Here is a 24,528-nt window from a genome sequence, read left to right on the forward strand (position 1 = left end):
ATAATAGCTATTCGGTTATATAAAATTTGTCTTTTTACTATTGAGCTGAGAATAAAAATGATAAATAATTCAAGTGACAGCTATTTTAAAGAATAGCATTTCTTAATCATTTTTAATTGAGCACATTCCATTCCTCTCTTGATATGGCCTGAAATAATCTACCAGATTTTAAAGGAATAGATTTATTTCTTTGTGCGTGTGATTCGTTTTTAAAAGACAAAAGAACAGTATTTTATTTGTATTTCTACCTGCCCCCTTGTCACCTATTTGATGTCTTGCTGTATTTAAAATTATACGTGGTAGAACTATAGCACATTACAGCAGTCAAAACCCTGTTTCGTGGAATTTTAGTAGTTTAGGAAAATTAGCAAACACAAGCATATATATTCTTTTGCTGGTTTCAAAATAGTTCTCCAACAGTTTTAAGAAACGCCTGAAGGTACACTGGGAGAAGTTCCAAGATTCACAAAACCTACGACGAGAGCGAAGTGCGTGACAGGCTGGAGAGTAGACCACCAAGGGCGGCGTGTGACGAGCTGAAGAGAAAGAAGGCCTTACCCTAGGAAGAGACCCTGATCTTAGATCCCGAATCTATTCCAGGAGAACCACAGGAAGCCACTGGGGACTGTGCCTCCACTGACTCCAGAGAAGACCACTCCCATCTCCTTCCCCTCCTGGCCAGGGAGTGCAATTTCTTACAATTCGTGAGTTTAATTCATGCTAAAGTCATAGCGGAAACTAACAGATAGCCTTTTATTTTTAACTGGAACTCCCAGAGACAACAAACATCTTTACCCCACAAAAAGTGAATAACTTGGTAAGAATTTCAGGTGCTGTCTGCATCAGTGGGTAGACTCCCGAAGTTTGTTCAACACTCCTTTTTAAGTTGATAGTACTTCTTGGACTTTTATCTTTTAGTTTCGTGTTCTAGCTCTGTCTTCACAAATAACCTTCCTGGTATGATATTGCAATCTCTCTATGCGTGAATGTCAATACTTAACAGACAAAACCCCAGGACCGCTGTATTTTCTAGGTAAAAAGGTGTCTGCTCAGTCGTTACATTAAAACAAAACAAAACAAAAACCCTTTGGCAAACAATATCGAGTACTTCAATAGTAGGGAAAAGCCCAAAGTATCTGAACTGATGAGGTATGACGTATCATCTAGTATATAGAAGCACAGGGTCTAGAATGGGACAGACCTGGACTTGACTGTCCAGTCGAACATTTATTTGATTTGCGGCTTTGGTCAGAAGCTGAACTTGTCTAAGCCTCATTTTTAAAATGAGGATAACCTGTAATATGAGGCGTGATAATTGTGAGGCTGTATGGGTTGATTTATGTAAATTGCAGTAAACATTCACTTAATGTTAATTGTTATCAGTATTATTGAATTAAATGTCATTTGTACAATGGAAGGATAAGAGAAATCAAAGTTATTGATAATATTTAGGTCGTTAATCGCAGCAAAATATATAACTGATTATTCTCCTTTTGGTATTAATATTTATCAGTAAATAGAAATTTCTAAAATATATGTTGAATAAACAACAATGATAAAATATTCCCAGTGCGATTTATTTTCTTTAGCTGTAACCTCCTCGTGGCCTCTGGAAAGTGACCGTTTTAACCTCCCTGAGGAGCGAAAGGGGAAGAACTTGCTCACATTTTTTACCGGCGAAGATTTGGGTCCGAGTCTATTAGAGAATCACTCTGGGGTCATAACAGGATGAGTGGTGTGGTTACCAGCTCCCCTCCCCCACGTCCTAGCATCTTAGACCTGTAACCAGCCACAGAGAGGTATGGTCCCCCCTCTGCCATGCTCTGGGTCACGCTCAGAATGTGAGCTGGCCCAAGTGGACGTCGGCACTTGAGTGTCACCAAGACCAAAACACCTTTATCGAGAGAAATAATTCCTGGCTCCAGACAGTCAGGTATTCCCGGCTCCTGTTGCTTTCCATTTTTCTTAGTCAGTTTAATGATTGAAAATCCACCCAGCTCCAAACCCTGCCCTGTGCCCTTCAGAAGATGGACATAGGAAGCCGTAATCCCCGCCACAGATGAGTTTGAATCTAAAAAAGGGAGGAAGCAAAAGAACAAATAAATGCACCATGTTCAGCGAACGGTTATTCATTTACATGGCAGAGAGTCAGATGAAACACAGTGTTTTAAAATTTAGATTTTTTGTTGCAGAAAGCGGGTGGTGTTTACTCATAGCGAAGGACGCTCGGAGAAAACATCTCGGAGCTGCTGATGTTCTGTTTCTCGTTCTGGGCGTAGATTTTAGAGTTGCGTTCAGTTTGTGAAAAAATCATTGAGTTGCACGCTTGTGTGTACTTTTTCATATATGCTATACTTCCGTTCAGTTTTTGAAACGTATATAGATTATTTTTCCTTTGCATAGAGTGGATATCTTACACAGAATAGGTGTATGCTTTCCTTAGTCTCAACAGATATATTTCTAATTGAATTATAATTTAAATTTCCAAAACATAAAAAAACTAAAGTCTTAACTCCTTTCGTAACCATGAAAACGATACTTATTTTTATAAAGGAATTACTGTGCCGAATCTTCAGTTATGCTTCTATTTGTAATAATTTTATTCTATTTGAAGCCTCTAAGATTATTTACACATATTTAAGAGATATTACATTCCCACAGCCATCCCACAGAGCACTTCTCACCAGAAAAGTCAGCACACCGGTTACTCTGAAATCTCCATTTAAGTCTCTTATTTTTCGCACCTACCAGCAGCTTATTTAATGATGCCTTGAACAAACCAGCAATTGCACTTACTGTATCCTCCTGGTATTAAACTGTATTAACATCCTTCATTTCTTTCATGAAAATGTCATTTCTGTGTATGATTTACTTTTCTAAAATGTTCCATTTCCACTGCTGAATATAAAATGCATCCAACTCATGGGAAAAAAATATAAACTCTTAAAATTGTTTTAAAATTAATTCCATAGATACCATATAGTTTCCCCCGATAAATATACTGCTGAACAACACAGAGCAAATCGTGCTAAATTTACTCCTCTTGCAGAGTTTAATACTGCTGAATACATACCCCCTTGAATTCTTAGATTTCATGCCTCGAGATGCATCATCCCCCTTACTTCTCGTTAGCCCACATTCTAGACTCGCCCTTCTCTACCCTTGCTGACAGAGAAGATTCTGTAACACGTGTCCATCTCTGAAAAGGTCTCGTTCATTCCTCAGGTCTGACCCCAGAACTCGCTCTCTCTGCCTATATAGACTGCCTCTCAGTGTAAACAGATACTGTCATGGTTATAATAACATGACCCTTCGCTCCAGCTTCCAAACCCGAGAGACAACCGGGAACCCTAACTAACAGGTGCCAACCGCTGCCAGCTCAAGAGGAAACCCAACTGTGTTCTCTAGAAATCTGCTTCCCTCCTTCTCCGCTTCACCTGATCCTGCCCCCAGCCCAGCCTCTGGGTCTTCTCTATTGGCTAATGACAGTTTCTCCCCTGAATGACTTTCCAATGTGGCCTCATTTCCTCTTCATCGCTGTCACCCCATTCCTGGTGCCCTCTACCCCTGTACCCCGCAGGCAGAGTATATACCGTGATAGCCTTGACGCTGTTCTTTTACTCATTTGGCCATTCATTCACCTTTCACTCAACTGGTACTGGTTGGGTAACAACCGCTGCTGGCTTTGGATCCCCAAGGGAAACAGGACACAGACCTTCCTATTAAGAAACACTGTCTCAGGCAGGAGATGTGGAAGAACAGCTTTATTGCATGTATGTTCTGTAGCAGAGAGTCTAGATGTCACTTTATGTCATAGGGATGTCCTGCCCAGCCTGGCCTCAGCGAACCTCCTCGGCTTCGTTTACTGAGTGTCCCTAGAGTGTGTCCTTCACTCCGGGCACCCAGGATGATACACATATCTCCGATGACCCTTCAACTTAAGCCTCTGAGCCTTTCTCCCCTCAGCCCGAGATGTCCTCGCCCTCGTGTGTCCAGCGAGCTGATCCTGGAACTATTTCCTGGCCTCTTCAGACAGTTGGCACCTGTGCTCTGTACTCAGTAACACCCTGTGCAAATTTAACATTTATCACACTATTTACTAATTATTGATTTTCACTTCTGCCTTTCTTGCTAGACGGTGAGGTACATGAGAGTGGGGAGCGAGTCTCCTGTGCTCTTTCGGTGGCCTGAACAATGGCCATACACCTGAGAATAAGAAAATGATTAAGGACACAGCCAGGGAGCCAGCCAGACGTGGGCACGAACCCCAGCACCACTATTAATAACTATACAACGGTGTGTGGTGACGGCCGTTAACTAGGCTGTTCGTGGTGGTCATTTCACAATACACATATTCAAATATCGAATCTTTATGTTGTGCACTTAAAAAGATAGTATGATATTACATGTCAGTTATATTTCAGTTTTCTAAAAAATGAAACAGGATGGAAGGGGAGAGGATATAACATTTTTAAGAATTTACTCTGTATCCATCATACTTTGGATATATTATTTCATTAATCCTCCTAGCTGCTGGAGTGGAATAAGGAGTATTATTGACAATTGACAAATTAGATAACTGAGTCTCAAAGAGCTTAAATGACTCATTCAAGGACGTAGGGCTCTAGCTGTAAGATGCATTATATCAGTCAGCTCGGGCTGCCACAGTGAAATGCCACAGACTGGGTGGCTTAAACAACAAAAGTATACGTCTCGCATTTCTTGAGGCTGGAAAGTCCAAGATCAAGGTGACTCTAGATTTGGATCCTGGTGACGGCCCCCATCCTGGCATGCGGGTGGCTTCCGTCTCACTGTGTCCTAACTGTATACTCACTGTGTCCTCTCGAAAGAGATCCGTCTCTTCCTTTAAGACCACCAGTCCTTAGTCCCCACTCTTAGGAGCTCATTTAATCATAATTACCTCCTAAAAGCCCTGTCTCCAAATATGGTCACGTCGAGGTTAGCGTTTCAACATTTGAATTCGGGGTTGGGGGACACTCATGTCCTTTGCACTGAATCTCACTGCCATAGACACAAGAGGAACCAACGTAAGCAGAGTTTGCTGCAATCTGTAAAGGCAGAAGCTCTGGATCCAATTTACCCAAAGGCTTGAGGCTTTTTAGTCATTCTCCCTTTATTTCATACCCTATTATCAAAGTTTCTTGATCATCCGAAATATAAAATAACTGTCGATAAAACAAACAGTAGATCAGTGCCATTTGCTATCCATCCAAAAGGATCGTTCCTAAGGGACAAATAATTTAAGGCAGAAGACATTCCACACCATGAGTTTGAAAGTGTCAGCTCTTCCACATGGTCACTGGGGGCAGGGGTGGGGGGCGGGGGGGCAGGGGCGGAGGGGGCTGCAGAGACTAGAGGAACAGGCTAGAATGCGTCTGAGGATAATCGTGCAGGAGGAAGTGGCGAATCAGTCTGGAATCTGGCGGTCTGGGGCTGCTAGAGAGGAGGGGTTTGGATGGAGAGTTAAGTCAACAGGAGCCACTGAACGTACCAGGAGTTATAAATCTTTGGGTTGACAGAAGAACGCTAGGTACCTTCTCTTGCTTCCCACACCTCGCGGCCACCCTACTTCGGCTCTTTGAAATACAAGTCCAATGACAAGCCTCTAAACTGCATTCGTATTAAAATATAGGAAGACTAATAACATCGCATCACCCTTTGATATTGAGGGGAAAAGAAAAAATCGCCAGGTTGCCTAGGTAAATATTCCTATACAAGAAGCGAAAATAATTTCATTAGTCATCAGCAAGCCCCAGCGGAATGGGGGTCCTGGCCCATCAAGGAGAGCCCTAAATATGGATTGAAAGCCAAGCTGTTATTGTTTGCTTTTATTTAAGACAAAATATATAGTTGCCTCATTAAGTTCTTCTCTTATAGTATAAAGGCGAAAATGGTAGGACCTGAAACCCAACACCTGCTTTCTACGAGTGTGTCTCTCAACCATCTGTGCTTTTTGTAAGAAGGAAAGAGTGAAGGTTGGATGCACGATAAGGATTGATCGTGGAATGAGAATATAAATCGTTCAATACTCACATAAAGGAATATTCTATATCAGTGACAATGGACAAATGGAAACTATATTGTGACAACATGAATTTTTTAAGATCTCCCATGTATGATGTTAACCTTCAAAACATATTTTTTATAGTCTCACAAACATCATGTTGAGTAAAAAATAATGAGCACATATCGTATGGTTCTATTTATATAAAGTTTAAAATCAGACAAGACTGGTCTGGAGATTGGGCACCCCTGGAGAGGGTTGGGGACCGGGAGGGTGGGACCAAGGTGCTGGTGAGGTGCTGGTGCTTGGTAATGTGGGCATGTTTGCTTAAGGGCAATTTACTAAGCTGAACACTTATAATCTGTGTGCCATTCTATGTTGTATTTTGATAAGAAGTTCTAAAATTTAAAAACACCACTCCTGGGTATATATTCAAGAGCATTGAAAGCAGGGATTCACAGCAATATTTGTACACCCGTGTTCATGGCAGCATTAGTCACAATAACCAAAAGATAGAAAACCCAAATGTCCATCGACAGATTAATGTACAAACAAAATGTGGTTCATCCATACGATGGGATGTTATTCAGCCTTTGAAAGGAGGGATACTCTGATGCGTGCTAAGCCAGGGAAGAAACTTCAAAGTGTTATGCTAAGTAAAATAAGCCAGACACAGAAGGACAAGTATTGCGTGTTTCCACTTCCATGATTTCTTAGTCAGTTCAGGCTTCTATAACAAAATACCATAGGCTTGGTGGCTTATAAACAACAAACATTTATTTCTCACCTTCTGGAGGCTGGGAAGTCCAAGATCAGGGCACTGGAAGGTTCACATCTGATGTGAACTTCCTTCCTGGTTCATAGACAGTCATCCTGCTGTGTCCCCAACATGGCAGAAAGGACAAGGGAGCTCTCTGCAGCCTCTTTTGTAAGAGTTTCCATCCAGTTCACGAAGTCTCTGCGCTGGTGACCAAACCACCTCCCGAAGGCTCAGCTCCTGATACATCGTGCCAGGGATTAGGGTTTCAACACATGAGTTTGGGCAGAGGACACAAATACTCCGTCTATGGCATGTGAGGTACCCAGAGCGGAGAGATTTCAGACAGAAAGCAGAAAAGTTGTCACAAGGGGAATATTCATTGTTTCATGGACATGGAGTTTCAGAGTGGGATGATGAAACGTTCTGGTGGCGATCATTGCACAACGGTATGAATATACTGAATGCCTCTGAATCGTACATGTAAAATGGCCAGTTTTACATTATGTGTATTTTATCATAATAGAAAGTTAAGAAACAAAATAGGAATGGAGGCACAAGTCTTTCTCTCCTCTCCCGGGACCTTGCCCACCTGTCCATGGGCTCCTCCAGATAAGTTCCCACATATCTCCCCCAAGCTGCGTCTTTTCAAGGCCACCACAATTTCCGTCCTCGGGGGCCACCTCTGGGATTCTTTTCTGTCTTTGGCCAACTTCTTCTCCTCAAGGCCACATGCCAAAATTTTCCGGGGCTGGCTCTTAAAGTGTAAAAGAAAATATCTTTAGAAGAATCTACTTAGTTAATGTTGTCAAGAGATTTGAGTTATTCATATATGAATATCTTTCAAACATTACACCATTCCCAGACCAAAATTCTAAAATACAGTCCTTGGAATGAAAATCGTCATAATACAGATCTAATTTCTTGTTACTCTTAATAGAATACAATCCATTGAGCAAAAACTTCAACATTTATTTTTACCTCACCTATTTATAAACAGACCTAAGACTATAATAAAATGGCCTGATTCATGGAAGGATGATACGAAAACAGTAATTTGAACACTTTAATTTCAGATAATACCAAAATATCTATTCAACTGAGCTAAACTGTTCATTTATTTTTGTCTCCATAATATCAAAAAGTTTGACTGAATTTTTCACTGAGTTTATTAATATTTTCACTGAGTTTCCAGATGTTTTGTTTTCACATATTGGTGTCACTGTATATCTTTATTTTCCCCTTACACTGTGATTCCTATGTATAGTTTATTGTTGGGAGATAGCTCTGGGGCAGGATAGATATTAAAACCATATAGGATCTCATAAGATGTGAAGCTGAATATCTTTTTTTAGATTAGGTAAGCTTTTTATAGCTTTGGGGGAAAACATGGATAGTACTCGTGTGTGTGTGTGTGTGTGTGTGTGCGCGCGCGCGCGCGTGTGTGTGTACATTGACAAAGAGTTATTTTATATTGAGATTGAGCAAAACCTATGCCAACCATTGCAAGAAAACTCTACAAGTTTTTTCTTTAATCTGTAGGACTGCAAAGGACCTCCACTTATAATACATATTGGCCCCACTCATACATAACCTCAGAGGAACTGGTATAGAATACTGGTTAAGACAACATTTTATTCTCCACTTTGACATATTCTCAATTTCCTCATCTGTATTATAGGGATAAAAATCACACCTTCCTTAAGGAATGTTGAATGAGAAAGAACTCGTCACACTGACACGCTCAGTTAATGTCAGTGCTCATACGAAGAACCTGGAAATGTGCCATGTTTATGAAATAACTCCTACATCGCCGACTTTAGGTCGTGGAGTCCATCCACAGTTGAGTTTGGATGATGTTTTAAAGGATCAGCGTTTCACAGGCAGATGTGGCCTCTTCAAAGAGGAGCAAGGGGGAAAGAATGAATGGAACAGAACAGGGAAGAGAAGACCATGGCGGGAGATGCGGCCAGGAGTGAGGCGAGACGAGAGCCAATGATTTAGTTTTGTTCTCAGTTTAGGCAGCAAAACCAGTCATTTGGGAAAGCGTGAACCTGATGGAATTTTGTTAATACTACTGCATTATCTTACTATTTCATCTCTTTTGAAATGACATTATTTTATTTAATATTGATAATGTAATAATTCACCATTTAAATTAACTCATGGTGAATGACACATATCTTTTTTTCTTTGTTATTGGTGATGGATCTTTTGTTCAATTACCATCAGTTGGAACCTTTAGAAATTTTTTAGTTCTTAGTTTATCTTTTTATGGTCCAACTGGATGGTGTGAACTCGATAAAATGTCATTTCCCAAATTAATGCTCTACATTCCAGCCAGTTGTGCAGACTTTACATTCCTCTTTCTTCGAGAATTTTTTTTTTTTTTTTTTAGCAAGGATAAAAAACAGAACTGGCTCCAAGATGTTTTCCTCTAGGCTTTTACACTGATTTTTTACACTAATTTTAACTCGTGTAAGAGATTCCCTAGGTACCTTTGAAGAAACTAGAGAGAAAAGAGAGAATTTTTGAGGGTCAGGGGAGCGAGCATAAATTTACCCCAAACTAAAGGATGGAAGTCTGGGGAGTGTGTGCGCATGGAGAGGGAGGCCCCTCCTGTCTGGGCTTCTCATCCCAGGTACCAAGACTTCCCAGGGCCACCCAAGAGTCCTCCCAAGAAGATGGGGTGTTAAACAAGGGCTCTCTACTTCAACAAGGATCTCTCTATCCCACATGTGCAAGGAAAGCAGAAATCCACCAGATTTCTAGTGTATATTCCTGGCTTAGAACGTAAGGAGTCAGTGTGGACAGTGATGGGCTGAAGGTTAGAACTTCCTCCATGTAAGGGGCAGTAACCAGTGAAGGCAGAGCAGGACCCAGGGCGTCTGGAATTGAGAATCTATGAAACAAGTAAGATAGGTCTGGAATCAGATTTAACTGATTACAAGGACAATAAATAACTGGATACTTATACATCTGAGATGATGCCTAGGATATTCGCCAAATATTGATATAGAGTTAGGGGGGGACGTGGTTCATTTTGTTATGTTTATTTTTAATAACGGAAATGGGATCATATCATGCCTTCTTTGTTTGTATATGTTGATTTTTCAAACAAATTTTGGAGATCTTTCCCTGACAATATATTCTGTTTCATAGTTATATAGTATTTCATGATGGACATATGATTTTTTTATTTAGCCATTCTCTATTGATAAGCATTTCGATTGTCTCTCAGTTTTGCTTTTGCAGCTATTGTTGCATTGTGTCCTAGTTATATTTCTACCTGTAGGATTTTTAGAAGTAAAATTGCTATACCGATGGATTGAATATTTTAAATTTTGTTAGTTCTGAGAATCTCCTAATAATGTATATTATTACACATTTCTCCATGCTTCTATTAACATTGTGTATTATCAGAATTTTAATTTCTTATCAATTTAATGTACAAAAAGATTACCTTACTATTGTTTTATTAATATTTATCTGTCACTAGTGAGTTTTGAGATCTTTCTACCTTTTTAGCCTTTAATGTCTTTCTGTAGTGAATTGCTTCTTTCTGTTTTTTACATTTTTATGTTTTGTTAATCTGTAGTTAAGACTTATTTCTGCAAAAGAGTTAGTAATATTTTATCAAAAATATGTAGAATATATTTTTTGGTACAACATATATATAATGTTGCCTATTTCATTATTATTCATTATTTTCTATATATGTACTGTAAATGTTAAAATTAGATATACATTAAGTATTAAAACAAATATAAAATAATGAATATGTGGATATTCTGAACAGATGAAATATAAAAATTTAAAGGTATTTTTCTTTAGATTTTATGTGTAAGATCTTGGACAGCGTAGACACTTTTCAAATTTATGTAGTTAGATCTGTCAATATATTGCTCTTCTGCTCTTGAGGTTCGCGCCATACTCAGACAGTTCTCGTCCCTCCCCCACCCCTCTTTTTTTATTCTGCTACTTTTATAATGTTATTTCTTAAGGTCTTTGTTTCAAGTGTAGTATAATATCTTCATTCTATTGTTTTTTAAATAAATACATAGCTAGTTATCCCAATACTGTTTCTTGCAAGATTTTTGCTTTCCAGTGATGCAAAGTGGTACCTTTATTACATACTGAATCTCATCTAGAAGTTCATGTGCTTCTGGATCTCTTTGCCTGTACCTGACCATACAATTTAATTATGGTAATTTAGGATATATATTTAATATCCGATAAAGCGAGTTTCTTCTCATTATTACTATATTGCAAAATTTCCTTGACTCGTTTTCAAGATAAACTCAGAGTCAACTCATTAGTTAGAATTTATAGAATAATATTCAGAACAATTAGCACCCCTACACTCTTGTATCTTACCTTCCGAGAATTTGGTATGACTATCCTTTAATCAGGTAACGATATTTTAATTTTATAGGTTTAGTATTTTTCATAGATTTTGGTTATTTTTATTACATTTTCTAATTAGTTTTTCTTAGATTATAGGAAAGCTGTTGTTTTTTATGTGTTCACCTTGTAACTTACTAAGCTCTCTTACTGTCAATTTTCTGTAATAATAAATTTTCTCTCTCTAACAATAATCATGTTTCTTTTTCTTATCTTATTATATTGGTTAAGACCCACAGAATAACACAGAATAATAGTAGTGAAAGCAGACACCTTTTCTTATACAAACTTTAATACTTACTGTGTTGTATCATTAATTTTGATAGTCGTTTTGGTTTCCGGTAGATATCCTTCATTAAGTTAGGGAATTTTCCTTCCATATTGAGCTTACTAAAAAAAATAATAATGTTTACAAACGAGAGATGAATATTATTGAAAATAGTCTCAGGATCTTCTCAAATGATTATATTTATTTCTCCTTAGTTAATGAGTAAATTATATTAATGGATTTCTTAATGTAGAACCATAGTTATATTTTTATTATAACTTTTATTACATTATAAAGTATCGCATTTTCAATATAGCACTGTATTCGATCTGCGAATATTTTATTTAGAAATGTTATATCTCTTGATAAAATAGATTGATGACTGAGTGTTTTATTTTTTGTTTACTTTCACGGTTATTTTCCTGGGTTTGACATTAATGTTATGAAGTTTTCAGAGAATGGATTTGATGGTCTGCCACTTTTCTGTGTTCAGGAAGAGTTAAATTATGTAAGAATTTTCTGCTTGTTAAAGATTTGATCAAATTCATATATAAAACCATTTTAGCCTGGTGAGGGTGTGTATGTGTGTTTGTGTGTTTACTTTATGAAAAGTGGGTACTGGTTAGAAATATAGCTCTTTGACTACTTTAGCCATTTTTAAGTGTTTGCTCTTCAGTAAAGCTTCATATCTATTATTGAATCTATTTGTCATTTATATTTTTTTAAAAATGTGAGTAATTTGCATTTTTTAAAGCCTATTTTATTTATTTATTACTATACAAAAAATGTATAACTTTTATTTTTACGTATGAAACTATTCAAAACTATAGAAAAACAATTTAAAACTCAAATACTCTGATTCCAGAGCCTATGCTCTTAATTACTACCTTTCAGTGAAAATCAGGAGCCTAAAACACAGGCACTAAACAGGGGCTAATGTATATTTGGGGGAGGCCAAATACTAATACAATGTCGAGACCCCTCTTTAAAAAGAAAACTTGTTACAAATGCACAGTTCTTTGCAGCCTAAGCTTTATTCTTCCAGGGTAAATTCGGTGCCAGAGCCAAGTGAAGAAAGGGGTACACAATGTGAAAAGCGATTCATTTGTGTCGAGGGCAGAGAAGTTAGCGATGCGGGAGCCTTTGGTGATCTTGTTAAGAGTGGCGTCCGAAGAGAGGTGGGAATGTGAGTCTGACTGAGAACGGACCGCGTGGGAGGTGAGTGCAGATCGCTCGTGATGGGTTTTGTCTTAAAGGAGAGAGATGAGACTAGAGGCGAACTAGAAATCTGGGATGGGTCTCTCTTATCTGAGTACTTTAGAGCATGTGCGTGTTGTAGGAATTCTATAAAATCACTGAGAAATTGGTGAGATAAGGAGAGAGGAGTTTCAGACCTGAGTAGCTGGAGGAGGAAGGACCCAGTGTGCGATTGCATAAAAAAAAAAAAAAAAAAAAACAACTTGGATTAGAGTAGGAAGACTTTATCCATTTGGCCAGAATACAGGGTTCAGAGGTAGACAAATGGATAGATTCGGTAAAGGGAAGATAAAGTAGTTCTTTAACTGCATCTGGTTTCTTCGCTCTTCTGGTTTGATTTGTCATCTGGAATCGCATTGTGATTCAAGTTTGAGATCTAATGTTATATTTTTCCAAGTAGATAGTCACTTGTTTCCCCTGATGCTTATCGGTGCGGTGCCACCTTTGTCCTATAAGAGGCCCCTCGTTCTCTATTCTATTGTTCTAATCGATACCTAGCAAATTACCCTGCTTTGATTTATATGGCTCTATGATAAGTCTGGATAACAGAGCTTCATTCTAGATTTTTCTAACAGATTGTCTTATTTATAGTCATCCAAATATTGTCTGTACCCATGTTTATACTTTCCCCTTTTTATTCTTAGTACCGTTTAATTATATTTTCCTTGTTTTTGAAGTCTTATCAGAGCATTTTCCACTGTTTGGTTTGCTTCTGGTTTTGACATTTTTCTTTTCTGTCTAGTCAGTAAAACATTTTTCAATTTTATTTAAGTCCATTTTTGTTTGTTTTTCCTTGTTTTTTCTTTCTCCACTAATTTTTACTTTAAAAGTATTTTTAATTACTTCATTCTAAAGGGGAAATTTTCAAATGACATGAAATCAAATCAATTGTAAATGACATAAAACCAAATTACAAGTTAACATGATTCCCCCTTTCACAATGTATACATATATCAAATCATCACATTGCACACCTTAAAATCTTACAATTTTGTCAATTATATACCTCAGTAAAAAAATAAAATAAAATAAAACGTAAGCATTAAAAATGGAAACCTGACTTCAAAACATTAAAAATAACTCATGTCAAGAGCAATTGTTTTTTCTTAATTCTCTTAGTACGTAAGTGGGCTTTATCACTTTGAATCACACTAGTCAGTAGGTCTGCAATGAGCCTATGCGTAGATAGCCTTCTATTGTATAATATTAAGAGCAACAAAAATAATCCTTCTCCAAAAGTATCTTCTCTGGTACCTAAACTTAGCATTGCTCTCCATTCCTATGCAAATTAACATCCACCTGTAAGGTTCTTAGTAATTAGATACCAATAGTGGCTGTTCTCTCCATGGCTTCTCTAACTTCAGCACGCCACAGCAATGACTGAGAAAGCTCGTTCAAAATGCAGAGTCAGAAGGTCTAACAGGAGCCCCAAGAATCTCAAATTTAAATAACTCTGCCAGCTGACTGTGAGAGCAGTCATCCTAGGCCTCTTTCTAAAACGTACTGCTATAGGAGATGAAAGGTTAGCCATTCATTTCCCTGAAGCCCACTTCCTGTTAGCACTGCAGCCTTGGGTTTTCTACCAGTTGATAGTATAAGACAAAAGACAGAAAAATCTCTGAGAAAAAAGGCATCAGAGTGCTGACACCTAACGGGCAGCAGTTTTGAAGGTGCCAGGCCAAGGAAGGATAAAAGTTATTTGCTTCTTGGGCAGCAGCATCCAATAAAATTTTCTGCGATGATGGAAATGTTTTATATTCACTCTCCAACACCGTAGCCACCAGCCACATGGCTTTTGAGCACTTGAAATGTGGTGAGTCCAACTGGGTAACTAAAATTTCAGTTTTATTTAATTTTAATTTCAATGCACATAGCCACATGTGATAGTGGCTATCACATCTGACAGCACAGGGCTGGAACTTTGTCAAAGGCTGCGATAAGGATTTAGCAAAAAGAAATTTGGTACTAAATTAAACAATTTCTAATTTACGGTTTCGCCAAAGGTCAGCTTTGTTATTTAGGATCACAGTATCAAGTATTCGTATCATGCTACCAGGGAGAGTTATAAAATTGGTAAAATGCATTTGCTAATAGTTCCTTTATCATTCTGCCAGTCAAATAAATTGCCTTCAATACAGTACCATTGAAGTGTATTTTCAAGAAATCTTAGTGACAGTTTGGCAAATGATAGGCAGAAGAAAAAATATTGGAGGTAAATATCCTCAGTACACTCTTCAGAGTCTTTCAAGCTAAATTTTCAGTGGACATCGAATACTTTATTATGAGTTTAGAAAATTAAAAAAGATTTCTGAGTCAGGAAACATTATTAGTAATGGCGGCTAATGCAAACACTGACCATCTGCGTGCATTATTTAATATAAACCAGACAACACCGTGAGGAGCGTACTGCTAGTCATCACATTTTGAGATACAAAATCTTTTCTACTGTATGATAAACTAATGCAATTTGAAATATTAATAATTGCTTTTTGATACTAATACTCTTTCAAAAGATGATGATTTCTCCCACAAGCAGGTTCTCTACTGAGGACCTTGGTGAGTTTTGGTTTGTGACGATGGGTCTGAGGTAGATTTGAAGTTTGGGAGCTGGAGAGAGCTGCCCTTCAAGGGTGGGCAGTTCCGAGGGAGGAAATGAGGATCAGGGATGGGATGGGATCTGAGAGGAAAGAGAAGAGAGAAGGGACATTGAGCTTTTTGAGCAGGGGACCAACATGGATTAAAGGTCCAGTGGTGGTCCTCTGTAGGTGGGTGGCCCAGGGACATTTAAAATCAGAAACACCTCGTGTCCAATTTATTTACTTCACTGCAATGTAGAGTGTCTTTAGTTTCATTTTGTATTGTTTAATTTAAAAAACTTCGTTTCACCTCAATGCTAGGTCAGAGACCTAGAAATATAAGGAATGCAAAAGTCTCCTCCTGACCCACCTTCCACTCCAGTAATTCACATAGTATCTTATCTCAGGGGTCCACATCTATTTTATTCTGCTCTTGGGAACAGGGAGGCCTCAGCTGAGACGCAGATAAGATTTTAATTTTAATTAAATCTGTATTTAGCTCTGTAAGCAGAGCGAGAGAGCTGTCTAATCACTAGGCCTAAACCCGCTAATGGGTGGATGCAGACTGGCAGCCTTTTCCAACATAGCATGAAACCCAAGTGTCCCAGGGACCAAAGGTGACCTCGTTCAGTCACCCCTTTGATACTTGAATTCCTCTTGAAACTTCTCTACTGTGAGCATCTGGGTTTTTTGTTGCGTTGTTATGTTTTGTTTTGTTTTATGTTTCTTGAACTCTTCCAGTAACAGAGAATTCAACTCCCAAAGCAGCATAATTCACCTAAGAAACTTAGCTTCTACTCATAGTTTTATTTTTTGGAGCCACTTTCAATGACTTGAGATTTCTGGTCTATGCGACTGTCAGTAACTTCCGACCATTGCCCTCCCCCACGCCAGTTAAGGCATCCCTAATTCCATCCACCGTTTCTCTTAGGATATTTTGTGAGGACTTTAGACATCCTGGTTACTTTCCCTGGAATAATCTTCAGTTTTTCTATAGTCTTTAAAGTATGACATCCAGATTCAAACATAATTCCAAGACTGATCTGACCGGCACAGTGCAGACCTGGGCTGTGCAATCTAGTACCACAATCTCAGCTCCGATTACATTGTGCTTCCACAGCCATAGCAGATGGCTTAAGAGTAATGTCAAGTTTTATTTGTGAGGCTACTTAACCCTCCTTTAGATTCTGATTGCTACTGTTTCATGCTCTACAAGAGAATCTTAGCAGCATAATGGAAAGAGCATAAATTTCAAAGTTAGAGAGTTATTCGTTTGTATCCAGCTAACATCGTATTAGCTCTACGACCATAAGAAAGTGATATAACCTCTCTGAGACTCAGTTTCCATGTTTGGGTCAGAGTATGTTAACGCCTGGTTGTTCAGTTTTGTTGTGAGGCTGACATGATGTCAAAGTGCAGATTTCTCCTCTTTGTGCAGCAAGTTATCTCAGCCGAAGGTCAAGATCAGTGACGTTTTTCTACATGAATTAGCTATTCTTCCCAGGATTTTAGCATCTATGAAATTTAGCATGCTTTCAAATTTTTCACCTAGGGTTATCGATAATAATGTTAATAGGACAAAGTAAATAGTGATGTTTTCTAATGAGAAACCTTCCAAGCTTATGTTAAGCAATCTTTCACTTAAAAAAATATAGGCAAAATAAAACATCAGAAATTCAGTGAAGCACAAAGGACTTCTCACATACAAGATGTCATATAAAGACTGGATATTGTAATATTGGGTAGAATCCGAATGCTTCAGAGACATCATCTCATTTAGTGCTCACGCTAACCCTTCGTAGTAGATTAGGAAGATATCATTGTCCCCATTTTACAGATGAGCTTAAAAGAGACCACACGAATAACAAGTAATTTACATCCTTTCCTCAATTGCTGCAAATCTTTATTTCAATGACCTATTCTAGAATGTTATTTAGAATATGGAAAGGTTTGTAGTTGATTATATTTAGAAAAAATGCAATTAATTTATTTAACAAATACATATTGAGTTATCCACTTCTGCTTGACACCATCCTAGGTATAGAGAAAATATCCATAGCTTCCGTGGATATTTTGGTGAGACTGAAAGACAAGAAACAAATAAATAATATGATTAGCGATGATACTAAAAACGAACAATTAAATAGGGAGAGGAAGCATGCGGTGGCGCGAATGATGGAAGGGACGCTGCTTGAGATAAGAGTGGACGGGGAACTCCCATCAGCTGCCATCTGTGCAGGGACCTGTAGAAGCTGAGTGTATCTGAGGAAACCGCATCCCAGCCCGAGTGATCAGCAGAGTTCAGAGGTGCTAACGGGGAAGTGTGCTTGGCTTGTTTATGGGATAGAAAAAAAATGGTGAACGAGACTAACATGGAGCAAATCACAGAGTTGTGGTCACAGTGGTGCATGTAGCAGATAGGTTGGGGACCAAACCAGGCAGGCTCTTCTAAGCCATGAGAAGTACAGACTAACCATCAGAGGGACCTGGCCGAAGGAGTGCCACCCTCTGACATATTTTTTAAAAGAATCTCTCTGGCTATTGTGCCCAAGGTGGCTTATAGAAGCACGGGTGGACCGAGGGAGACCAATGAGTAGCTACTGCAATAGCATAGACGAGACATCATGCTATTCAGACTAGAATGATGATAATAAAGTGGATGGACATGCTCTGATTTTTTGGATATTTAAATCAGTGCCTCTGGATTTGCTAATGGTATTGCATGTAGGGATGTGAGAAAAAGCAAAGTCAAAAATTAATTTGCCCTAAAATATATATATACATTTTTTGCCCTGAGTAACAGGAAGGATGGACTTGCCCACCCATTACTGAAGCTGAGAATTTTTAGAAGGAATCATAGATATTTTGGAATTAAGATCAGGAGCTTGTTTTGAACCTATTAAGTTTTGGGTGCTTATGACATATGCCCACCTGCAAACTCTGCGGTCTCTGCATGGGAGGCAGAAAGCCCAGCCTGGAGACATCTGGGCTTCAGGGAAAACAAAGCGACAGTGTCAGAGACCAGATGATGTCTAAGGCTTTGGGAGGATGTGGTCACTTCATGAGAAGAGACAGAAAAGATGATAAGAGACTGACTCTGAAACCCTCCACACTGTCAGGAAGATGAGGAGGGCTCAGGTCTGAGACGGAGGTGGAGCGGCCCATGAGGTGGAAGGCAGGTGAAGACACTGTGACACGTGATGACTGTGGTGGCGTATGCAGCAAGCAGGTTCACAACACCATTGACTGCAGATCTTCGATCTTTACACGAGTCTTCCCAGGACTCTAAGCCAGAGAACTTGGACTGGTTTAGAGGAGTCGAAGGCACTCTTAGCAAGTAGTCACCCAGCTCAGAGTCATATAACCAGGGACGTTCTCCTGAGAGCTGGAACACAGCTCCCTCTCGCTGCTCCGGCCGCCCCAGCGATCTGGCTGTATTCAGCTCTGAGCCTTCTTTCATCTCAAATCCTTGTATTAGCTAAAACCAAGCTCTTATTCCTCATCACTGCCACCCACTGAGCAGAGCTAGACCTGTGATTCCCAGGAGACAGAAAACAAAAATAAAGATTCTGGTTCATAAGTTTATAAACAGCCAATTGTGTGTTAAAGGTTAAATACATTTAGACGTGTGTGGTCACATTGCTTTTTGTTTGCCGATCTCATTTTCTATAACCTGGACCAATAAAACCAACAAGAGGGGAAATACGCAGGTATAAGGTCAATTCAAGGGTTCACCAGAGGGCTCAGAGTGATAGAATCAGCAGATAAAATGTTTCACAGGTTGCTAAGATACCTTAATCTGGGAAAAGAATCAGAATTAAGTTTTTGTTAAGAGGTTTATCATTCCCTATCCTGATCCTTTGATAGAGATAGTCTATAGGAATGTTAGCTTCGCAATTATATGGCTGATATAATTGGGGAAAAGTTTGAAAAAGGGTTTGAACAGGAAGATAATAGCTTAAGAATTTGAGAAGTCACTTGGGGAGAGTTGGGTCATCTTGAAATTGCTTTAGGCAAGTTTAAGCTGTTTAGAAGATTTTCTCTTTGTAAAGGAAAAAAACAAAACAAAACTAAGCAATAATATTCTTTCTACGTGGTTTCGTACCCGATGTGACTAGTAATGGTTGAGTAAAGCAGTTATAAAATGTATCTAATTAAGAATAAAATGATAGTAATAAGTCTTGGTTTTATTTGTTTTTTGTGAAAAATTCTGTTTTTGCATGTTACACAGCCGCTGTTCACTTTAAGGTATTTAATTTACTTTTTCTTTGGTAAAGAAAAGAGATGCTGTTTTGGTCCTCAGTCATTCAAGGCAGTATCAATAGGAAAAAAATAAAAATATGCAACTATATTGTGTATTTTGAAAATGTTTTGTAAGTTTTGATTTTTACATAAGCCTATTGCAAAGTTGTAAAACAAAGAGCGCTCCTATACCTTTATTCAGATTTAATTATTTACAACTTGTCTCATTTGCCAGTAATTTATTCTCATCCTCTATTTCTCACAATAGATGGATGAGAAAGAGAGAGCAGAGAGAGGTATGAGTGTGTTTTCTTGTGAACCATTTGAGAGCGAGATGCACACACGGTGACATCTTATCTCTAATTCTTCAGTATATATAGTTCCTGAGAACGAGAACGTCCTCATGCATGACCACAGCACGAAATCAAGACAGTTAACACTTATGCAATATTGTTATCTAATCCACAGTCCATATTCAAAATATGTCGATTCTGCCTATAAAATACTATATAAAAAGTATATATTTTTACCAAGCCAGGATTCATTCCAGAATGACACATTACCTTTAGACATGATGTCATTTTAATCTCCTTTAATCTGGAATATTCTTCAGTCTTTATTTGTCATATATGACCTTGACATTTTTGAAGAATATAGGTCATGTTTTCTAGTGATGATAGATGTATAAATCTATGAAATATAAATGGAGATATATAGCGGTATCGACTGAGAGGAATTGGAAATGATGGACCCCGATAACAATGTGAACACTTAGCCTCTGGATCTTGGTTTCTAAATACCATTTTTCTCTTAAAGGGACCATGGTTCCTTACAGAAATGGCTGATGATGGCGCTGGAGCTTATATTCTACTGGCAGTGAGAGAAATAAAGAAGCAATAATTTTATTCCACGAGATAATTATAGATCTCGAGAGGTGTTATAACGGAATGAGGGAGATGTGATAATGAGAGAGGTCGTCTTTTGTTATGGTGGGTAAAGAAGGGCTCCCTGAATAAATCCCATGTCCTGAATAAACGCCATTTAAGCCAAGACCCAAAGGAAGGAGAAAAGGCTAGCCATGCAAAGAATGCGGGGAAGAGAATTCTAGGCATAAAGAACAGAAAATAAAAGACCCCGATGTGGAAGTGTTTGGGATGGTCACAGGAGAGAGGAAGACAGTCTGGCTGGAGCATGTACCCCACTGATGGGCATTCTGGGGTGAATGCGTGTGTGATGGCAGGGGAAGTTGGAAATAGAAGCCTGAGCTGGTAAACCAAGCAACTCAGATTTTATTCTGGGCACAGTGGGGAAAGTACCAGAAAGATTTAGTGTGGGTAGTGACATGATCTGACTCATGAGTTACAAAGATCACTCTGGCTGCTTTGTGAAAATAAATTAGAAACAGTGGGAGGATGGAAGCGGACCAGATAAGAGACGATTGTGAAAACTCAGGCAAGAAATAATGGTGACCTGCCCCAGGGTGGTGTCAGTAGAGATAAAAAGATATAGATGGATTCAGATTACTCTTTGGAGTTACAAACACCAGAATTTATGTCAGATTAAGTGTGAGAGGGGGCTGAGGAAAAGGAAAGGGTGGAGAGGGGTGTCTAGATTTCTATTTTGAGATCCAGCTTAGAGAAGAAAATCAGCAGCTCCATTGTGAGCGTAATAATTTTGAGATGTGGTTTAGACACCAAATAGAAATATCAGATAAACAAGGAAATTTACAAATTCTAAAGGTCCCGGGGGGGTTTCCTATCTTTTTTATGAGATCGAGATAACAACGCTTAAGTGAGAACATCTGCATCATTTCATCAAAAGTGAAAAATTAAAGATCTTACTCACCTTCAGGTTTTCTGCATATTTAAATGGCACCGTGTGCTTAAGAAAGGTGAAATATTGAGATTACGTACCATGATTTAAAGGGGAAATTATGAGAAAAATTAATTTCGTGAGGAAGTCTGAAGAGCCACAATGAAAAAAAGGAGAGTAGAAGTTAAACATCAGAAATAATTTTCTGAACAAGAGTTAATTCAAATCGGGATGTCCTTTCAGGGCTTATGAAAGCTCTTTCATCTGAGACATTAAAAATGAGACTGTACAAAGCCTAGTTTAAAAGGGACAACGAAATATATTACAAAGCAGAAGGGATAAATGTTCTAATAATGTTTTTAAAATTATTAGTAGTATTTATGCAACCAAAGCCAGTGAGTTAAATGGTCCACCTTTTTCCAGAGTAACCATAGCTCTCTGTGTAATTTCTTACAGTTGGCGGAGGTGAAGTTAAATGAGCCAGTGTATTTTTTAAAATGTCCTTTCTGGAAGTTTATACTGCTGAGCAGAAAATATTAAGGTGCATATCTCATGTAAAAATGGAGTTGTACTAAAGAGAGGTAGTAGAAAAAAAAGTTCTCAGAAAAAAAAAACAAAACTAGATTTGTTTCCACTTAAGTGAAGGGAGAAATAGATTTTAGAAGCATGTACTATAATATTTAGCTGAAAAGTAGCTTTGCGAATAAATTATTTAATCTTAGTTGCAAAGAATTTTTATTCCAAAACAACCCTCATAAACACGGTATGTGTGAATACAAGTTGTTCTTTAAAAAGACTAATCTGATATTCTATTTCCATTTTTTAAGATTATATCCTAAAGTTATGTGTATTATTGTTCTCCATGAATAATTCTACTGCTGTAGAAAAGTCGTTTGAGGCAGATGACATTCCTGATACAGAGCGTTGGTAATTGTACAAAGGTATTTAAAATATTTTCCTGTGAAAATTATCTTTAATGTACCATTCCCGTGAAAGCAGTGATTTCTATTAAAAGTAAGTGTGGCGTTCTTTATGCACCAATACCCCAGTCGGTTTCCAAAGGGATTTGAAGCAGAGTGTAAGCCTTAGGAATCTGGGAAGTAAAGCCTCCCTGCCCGCGCGTGTAACAGCCCACTCCGGAAAAAGGTGAGAAGTGAGAGCCATTTCTATGCCGTGAAATAAAGAACGGGAGAAAAATCAGTGCTGGAATGAGGGATGGAACGATGCTCGCAGCGGCCAGGCAGGACCATTCGGTGTGACGGGAACGTAACGGGATCCCGAGGATTGTCCGACCTAATGAATGCACACGGTACCCGCTAGGACCTGACACTGTTTACTGCTCAGATGCACATAGTGCTTTAAAGAAGCAGAGCGCAGCCCTCGGGCTCCTGCGAGGTGGAGGAAGATGGACTAGTCAAACAGTGTGATGATCCAGCAACGACGGTGGCCTCGAAATGCTGTAAATATAAGATACTCTTGAGAACCTCACAGAACGGCTTTATCACTCAAAGGAGACCACAGGCCTGATAAAATAGAACAAAAATGAATGAATGAATGAATGAATGAACAGCAGCTAATAACTTGAGAGAGCTTCCAAATCACATGCTTGTAGGAGGAGTTCTACCCGGATGGGGAGATGCACCTTCTTACCTAACTGGGCGGCGTCCCAGTAGACCCTGTCTTTGCTTCTTGAATCGTATGTCACGTCACCAAAGCAGGGCCTTCCCCTTCAGGCACCCCATCTTGCCAGATCATCCTGGAGACTAGCCCCTTGCGTCTCCCTTCTCTTCCTAATGATGTCGTTAATCCAGACACTGACACGCAGAGGGTGACCGCGCGATACCTCTGCTCAGTCCCGTTGGAGGCATATTACGTGGCTATTTTCCACCACATCTTCTTAGAATGAGTTCTGTTTTAAAAAAGCGAAACTGAATTGTGATGGGTATAGTGACTATTATTCCCAGTAAGGCAAAACCCACGCCCTCCTTGTAAGACAAACTGTTCTGCTGATGCACAGCAAAATGACTAGGGGAACAGTGCCCTGTGGGTGTCAAAAGATCCCTCTCCACGACTCTCGCCTGTCATTCCTACAGCTTTCTTAGAGCTCAGGAAGGACTTCTTCCTATGTTTGGAGAAAGTTCTTCAGTCTTCACTGCTTTAAATAAAACGGCTTCACCTTCTAAAACCGGGAGAATATCGATTCGAGAGCCGTCGCCCGTGCTGGCAGTCAGTGTCCCCACGACGTGCTCCAGTGTACGCCGCTCGCTCTAAACTTGGACTCACAAGAACCGACTACAGTGCACCAGATGCGTTTCCTCGGCGGGTCCTCGTCTTCCTTTCTTTCGGCTCTCTCCTATTATGATTATATTCGACAACAACGATGACAACAAAAACGAGCAAACAGACTCTCATTTTATTGGTGGTTTATTCAGTCGGCTGCCAATAACAAGAAAAATCCCTAATTTCTTTCTATGCGATGTTCTCATATGTAAATGTCCTACACTCTTTCAATGTACACTTTGTTTTCGAAGTTACCTCCCAGGCTTTCCATTAAACCCAGAAAACAATCGTGTTGTTTTTTTAATCGACTTTGGTCCTCCAGCGATATTCACGTGTGTCCCCTCCCTTTCTCCTTCTGTCCCTGCCTCTGTCTCTCTCAATCTGGGGTCATCTGTGCATAGGAAAGGTACCCTTTTATGATGTGTGTTTCCAGAGCTGTACGGCTTGCTGCTAGAGACCGTCCCAGGTGTCCTGCGCACCCCAGGGTGTTCCAACGCAGTATTATCAGCCAGCCCGTGGCTGCTTTCCCATAGGAATGCAAATAAATTCATTATCAAACGACTGCTAATACTCAGCTACATTTTCTGTAAAAGGAGCAATTAGCTTGCCATGAGTTGGAAAATGAATGCATTTATCCACAACCATGTACTTCGTTGTTTAAATTATTTGAAAACCAATGCGAAGTATTTCAGGACCTGTGTGTTTGGGACTAAATTTACTGGAAATGTTTCATCCATTTTGTCCCTGATCCCCAGACCCAAAGTCCTGTTAAACAGGCCTGAAATAAATTATTCTGAAGATGTACTTAAATAAAAAAATAAATAAAATAAAAATAATGTCCTCAAGCATCATTCCTGCATATCTTTTTAAATTCTGCTTTAAGAAGAATCACAACTTGGATGTGGAG

At 38.9% G+C, this 24,528-nt stretch overlaps 1 long non-coding RNA gene across 1 annotated transcript; it reads right to left on the reverse strand.

Moving 5' to 3' along the window:
• Positions 1 to 17,048: 17,048 nt before the first annotated feature.
• LOC120585518 (uncharacterized) lies at positions 17,049 to 23,681 on the reverse strand. Its single transcript, XR_005648373.1, has 4 exons — positions 23,518 to 23,681; positions 22,992 to 23,250; positions 18,219 to 18,818; positions 17,049 to 17,369 (listed from the first exon to the last, which is right to left on the reverse strand). It is a non-coding gene; the product is annotated as an uncharacterized LOC120585518 (long non-coding RNA).
• Between the last annotated feature and the right edge of the window lie 847 nt (positions 23,682 to 24,528).

The sequence above is a fragment of the Pteropus medius genome, unplaced genomic scaffold (assembly GCF_902729225.1).
Source record: "Pteropus medius unplaced genomic scaffold, Ma_sr-lr_union100, whole genome shotgun sequence".
Classification (NCBI taxonomy): Eukaryota; Metazoa; Chordata; class Mammalia; order Chiroptera; family Pteropodidae; genus Pteropus; species Pteropus medius.